The sequence below is a fragment of the Lepidochelys olivacea genome (genome assembly GCF_965140295.1).
Source record: "Lepidochelys olivacea isolate rLepOli2 genome assembly, chromosome: 1".
NCBI lineage: Eukaryota > Metazoa > Chordata > Testudines > Cheloniidae > Lepidochelys > Lepidochelys olivacea.
In genome coordinates, this window is record NC_140411.1 from 353,450,357 (window position 1) to 353,456,617 (window position 6,261).

The 6,261-nt window shown below is 55.2% G+C and overlaps 1 protein-coding gene across 1 annotated transcript in view; it reads right to left on the minus strand.

Moving 5' to 3' along the window:
- IMPDH1 (inosine monophosphate dehydrogenase 1) overlaps positions 1-492 on the minus strand; it is a gene marked incomplete at its 3' end in the record, with an annotated part of 45,086 nt that extends 44,594 nt beyond the window's left edge. The window contains exon 1 of the mRNA XM_084634444.1: positions 42-492. The remainder of the gene's footprint in view (positions 1-41) is intronic.
- Positions 493-6,261: the final 5,769 nt, after the last annotated feature.

Genomic DNA, 6,261 nt, shown 5'->3' on the forward strand with positions numbered 1-6,261 from the left:
ATGGAGAGGCCAGCGGCAGCCGGCCCGAGCCCCCTCCTTACCCAGCCCCGAGCGGCCCCGCGGCTCCAAACGCTGCATTTGGCCAGGCCTCGTCCGGGCAATGCGCAGGGGCCACACCTGGGCTCGCCTCCCTATCCTGCGCCGACAAGCCCAGGCGCTGGGACGTCCTGCAGTGCGCCCGCCGCCTACCCGGTGTGACGAAGCGGGACTGTTCTTAATGTTTCCTCTGAATAGCGTGGGGGTGCCTCAGTTTCCCCTAGGCAGTTCTTAAGTATCTGGGGGTGGGATAAGGGTGTATGATCACTGCAGAGCCCTAGAGGGTAGGTATCTGCAGGGGTCTGGACACACAGAATGGCCAACACCGTGTTTCCTGGCAACTGATGGCCTGGGCCTTTCCCCCCTGCAAGGTGAGACCTGAAGGGTTGGAGAACAAAGGAATCCAGTGACCTCCTGGCCAGGGAAAGGGACAAAGCCCAGAGGAGGAGGGGCTGGAGGGAGTTTCAGTTTGGGGCTGGCTGGGACATGGAATCAAGGGCAGACGGGGTTGTCTGGCTCACTGCCCCCCAGAATGGACCCAGCTGAGAGGTCCTGTTCTCTGCACCTATAAGCTCTGTTTTAGACCATGTTGCTGTTGTCTAATAAACCTTCTGTTTTACTGGCTGGCTGAGAGTCCCGTCTGACTGCCGAGTTGGGGTGAAGGACCATCTGGCTTCCCCAGGAGCCCCGCCTGAGCAGACTCGCAGTGGGAAGCGCACGGAGGGGCAGAGGATGCTGAATGCTCCGAGGTCAGACCCAGGAAGGTGGAAGCTGTGTGAGCTGTGTGTCTTGCAGACAGGGTGCTCCCAGGAAGGAGACTTCCCCAGAGTCCTGACTGGCTTCGTAGGGCGCAGTTCCAGAGCATCGCCCAGGGACTCCATGACAACTGGTTCACTTTAGCCAGTGACCTGGGGAAGTTTGAAGCCACCAACGTTCCCATGGATGCCCCAGCATCTCTCCCATTCCTTGGTGGGAGTTACACCAGGCCCTTCCAGTTTTACACCCTCCCTTAGGTCAGGGGTGGTCGATAGCACTCACAGGCCGCAGGTGGGAAGGTTTCTGCGGCCCGTGCCCTTTGGCCACCCCCAAAACTCCAGGGGGTCAAACTGGGATTGGGTCTTCTCCCCAACAAGCTGGCCAAACACAGCCACTTGGTTATAGGAAGAAAAGGAGGACTTGTGGCACCTTAGAGACTAACCAATTTATTTGAGCATGAGCTTTCGTGAGCTACAGCTCACTTCATCGGATGCATAAAAGTGGAAAATGCAGTGAGGATGTTTTTATACACACAGATCATGAAAAAATGGGTGTTTATCACTTCAAAAGGTTTTCTCCCCCCACCCCACTCTCCTGCTGGTAATAGCTTATCTAAAGTGATCACTCTCCTTACAATGTGTATGATAATCAAGGTGGGCCATTTCCAGCACAAATCCAGGGTTTAACAAGAATGTCGGGGGGGGGGGGGGGGGGAGGGAGGAAAAAACAAGGGGAAATAGGTTACCTTGCATAATGACTTAGCCACTCCCAGTCTCTATTCAAGCCTAAGTTAATTGTATCCAATTTGCAAATGAATTCCAATTCAGCATTCTCTCGCTGGAGTCTGGTTTTGAAGTTTTTCTGTTGTAATATCGCAACTTTCATGTCTGTATTCGCGTGACCAGAGAGATTGAAGTGTTCTCCGACTGGTTTATGAATGTTATAATTCTTGACATCTGATTTGTGTCCATTTATTCTTTTACGGAGAGACTGTCCAGTTTGACCAATGTACATGGCAGAGGGGCATTGCTGGCACATGATGGCATAGATCACATTGGTGGATGTGCAGGTGAACGAGCCTCTGATCATGTGGCTGATGTGATTAGGCCCTATGATGGTGTCCCCTGAATAGATATGTGGACACAGTTGGCAACGGGCTTGTTGCAAGGGTAGGTTCCTGGGTTAGTGGTTCTGTTGTGTGGTGTGTGGTTGCTGGTGAGTATTCGCTTCAGGTTGGGGGGCTGTCTGTAGGCAAGGACTGGCCTGTCTGCCAAGATCTGTGAGAGTGATGGGTCGTCCTTCAGGATAGGTTGTAGATCCTTGATAATGCGCTGGAGAGGTTTTAGTTGAGGGCTGAAGGTGACGGCTAGTGGCGTTCTCCTATTTTCTTTGTTAGGCCTGTCCTGTAGGACTGTTTAACTTTCTTAACAGCTTTCACTTCATCTGAGACCTTCTCAAAGCTATCCACACTGGATCTTTCAACAGGACAGTCAGTGGATCCATTCACAACAGAAAATTTCTGGCTGTTAGGAACTGAAGCTTTCTTGATTAAATCACTTTCACACCCTTCAGTGGCAGTAAACTGCTTAAAAAGACTCCATGAGGATTCCTTTCCCTAGGGCTTGTCTATGCAACAATTCACCCCTCACAGAAATTCTGCTCTTACTCTTTACCTAAGGCTTGCTCTAGAGGAACACTTTCCTGAGCAACAACAGACTCTTTCTGGGTCTCCCTTACATCCAGAATTACCTCTGGTCCATCCGGCGGATTCCTACACAATCCCCTTTCAGGCAAACTGATAGACTTCCTAGATAACAGGTCAGAAGCATTCTCCTTTCCTTTGCCACACACAAGTTCAGGAACTTTTCCCTTCTTGCTATAGGTTTCCACACCCTCAGTAGGTAACACAATCACATCACCTTCATGCTCTCCTTGTGCCCTGGCTAGGATCTCACCCTGATTAGACAGAGTTCCTCCACCCTTTCTCAGCCACACACTAGCAACAGGCAAAATACAAGCACCAGAATTGTCTGATCTCTGGGATTTTACATAGACACTAACTGGATGCGACCTAGTTACAGGGCCATTCTCCCGAGCAGACACAAACTTAGGACCCTTCCCTTCGTGGGCGTTAGCTGGATCCAGAACCAGCTCTGAGACAACTGCACGACCCTCAACCGTCACAGGCTGAAAAGCCCCTTCTGTCTGCTCCACAGGCAAAGAAGAGCCGGACACACTTTCTCCTTCCCCAGACACACAGCTTGGGATCTCATTCCCCTTGTCCCAGCACACAAGGCTGGTCACAGACAACTGCTTGGAGATCAGGGTAGCTCCCTCCATAGGCAAGTCAATACCCCTGACAGACACAGTCACGTTTCCTTCCCTGTCCCAATTCTCCACCCAGCTAACAGGTAAGGTCCAGGGACTCTCATCTTCCACTCTCCTCGCCTTCCCACCCTGCTGACTGGACACAGCCATCAGCTCACAAGGCTGCCTAGGCTCATCCAGACTTTCCTTACCCAGCACCTTGCCACTCCCCACAGATCCCCTGCCCTGCCTGTGTCTGCCCCCACTCAGCTGGGGTCTCAGCTCCCACTGTGCTCAGCACTGCCCTTGCTGTCCCAGTGGGGTAGGCAGCGAGCTCCCTGCTTTCCTCACTGCATCAGACACAGCGTGAGCCCCCTCTCCGGTGGGCAATGGGGGTGGGGAGCCCCAGGGGTCTGGTCACAGGCAGGCAGGTAGCCTGAGCCCCGCAGCTCCTCCCTGCTGCCAGCCAGGTCATCTGCATTTTCGCTGACCATTTCCCTCTCCACCGATTGGTTCCCTGGATTCAGATTCAAACCCTTGGGAGTTACAGGAACAGGGCCTGGATCCTGTACCAAAGAGACACAGTCACCCCACAACAGGGTCTTGCAGCTGGTGTCCTGGAGAACCCCAACGACCAGCCAGCCCCACCCCTCCTGGGTCTGCACAGGGATCTGGGCCATAGGCAGGGCGAGGGTCTTTGTCCCTGGGACCCTCACGCAGCTCACCCAGCCCCTCAGCATCTGAGGCTGCACCACGCAGGGCCTGACAACAGTTCTTTCCGTCCCAGAATCTCGCCACCCCAGGAATGTCTCCTCATTGACCATCACCTTCTGCTCTCACTGCGGGTCCGAGGGGCCCGACCCCAGGAGACTCCACACAGACATATAGGTTGGGGTCAGGAGTGGGAGCCCGTCCACCTCCCCACCCATCTGGCTGACGGAGTCTATGTCCTTGGGACCCAGCAAGGGAGCTAGACACCGGGGCTTTTCCGCAGGGTCCCCCTGGTTAAAATCTTCAGCCTGCTCAAAGGCAGTGAGGTGGCATCCACATCCCCCCCATCCTTAACCAGGGGCAGCAATTTACTCTCGAGGTTCCCTGCGGAACTGGCCCCCCGGGGTCTATCCCCACTCACCCCTGGGGGGTCCCCTAGGCGTCTCCACTCCCCCACCGCCAGTTCATGCTGCTGCTGCTTCTGCAGCTCTTTCTCGGGCTCTCGCTGTCTCTCACAGTCCTCTTGCTCTCTCAGACTCAGCTCCAATCCCATCCATCTCCGATCCCCCGATGGGGAACCCGATCGTGAAGACCCCTGTCTGGTCGGGGACAGGAGTCTTGGGGATGCCTGGCTCCCACTCCAGCTGCTCCCAGATCCTGCTATAGCCCCATTTGGGGTCAGGAATCTGTTCCTTAGAGCGGGCATCCTCCTCCAGCTGCACGATGAACTCTGCTTTGGTGAACTTTCCAATGCTCAACCCTCTCTTTCTGCACAGGATTACAATGTCCTTCTTAAGGAGACGGTGACAGGCCATCACTCCGCTCTTCCCAAGTTGTTGTGTACTCACAGGCCTGTGTGCTCTCAGCTCCCCACGGTTTCCAGGGAAAACCCCTAGTGTGTCAGCCCTTCTCGAGGTCTCCACTTCTTTGCCAGGGTCGAGCTGCAGACTCCTCCAACCCGGGACCGCTCGCTGCAATCCCCCGGGGGACCCTGTTACTGCAAAAGTCCTCTCTGGTCACACACTCCCAGGGGTTAACCTCCCCCTGAAACCGTCTCTCTCTGAATCTTCAGCACGCCCGGTCCCTGTCAATCCCCCTTCGTTTTACTGCTCCCCAGTCACTTACTACAGAAAGCGCCGTCCACGGGGTTCAGTAGATCCCACCTCTGCCACCAGTTGTCACGGAGTCCCCGGGCGATGCTCTGGAACTGCTCCCCACGAAGCCAGGCAGGAGTCTGGGGAAGTCTCCTTTCTGGGAGCAGCCTGTCTGCAGGACACACAGTTCACACAGCTTCCACCTTCCTGGGTCTGACCTCGGAGCATTCAGCCTCCTCTGCCCCTCTGTGTACTTCCCCCAGCAAGTGGGGAAGCCAGAGGGTCCTGCCCCCCAACTCTGCAGTCAGACGTGACTCTCAGCCAGCCAGTAAAACAGAGGTTTATCAGAGGAGAGGAACATGGTCTAACACAGAGCTTGTAAGTGCAGAGAACAGGACCCCTCAGCTGGGTCCATTTTGGGGTGGCAGTGAGCTAGACAACCAAGTCTGTACTTCACTCCATGTCCCAGCCAGCCCCAAACTGAAAACTCCCTCCAGCCCCTCCTCCTCTGGGCTTTGTCCCTGTCCCAGGCCAGGAGGTCACCTGATTCCTTTGTTCTCCAACCCTTCAGCTCTCACCTTGCAGGGGGGAAGGGCCAGGCCATCAGTTGCCAGGAAACAGGGTGTCGGCCATTCTTTGTGTCCAGACCCCTGCACACACCGGCTCTCTAGGGCTCTGCAATGATCATACACCCTTACCCCACCACCTAGATACTTAAGAACTGCAGAGGGGAAACTGAGGCACCCCCACAATATTCAGAGGAAACATTAAGAATAGTCCCGCTTCGTCACACCCGGCAGTCCCGACCTCTCCCTAGCATCCCTGCCCTTTCCGCCTCTGTGCCCGCTGCGCTGGGCCGGACCGCTCTGCCGGGACACAGTGCTGTCTGCACGGCCCTGGCCATGTCGGCAACTGCATCTGAACCCACGCCTGCTGCTGCTTTGTCACTGCCCAAGTCCCTGCTCAGGTCTCAGACCTGAGCCAACCTCCACTGAAAAAAGAAAAGGAGGCCTTGTGGCACCTTAGAGACTAACAAATTTATTTGAGCATGAGCTTTCCTGAGTATTGACTTCAGCGGGCTTCGGAGCAGGCCCCTCGTGGCGCAGGCCTGGCGCAGAGGGGATAGTGTAGTTGGGTTTGGAGTTGTTCCTTGCTAAGGCTCAGGAACAACCCAGAAACTACCAAAGCCGCAGCACGTACCCAGACCCAACCCTCCCCATGCACACCTGAGCCCGCCAGCCCTAAAAGAGGTCGGGGGGCGATTCTGGAAGGGGAGGGGAACCTGTGTACAGTGTGAATCATTGCGAATACCTGGAGGATGAAGGAGTGGTCACCAGCAGCCAGCATGGATTTACCA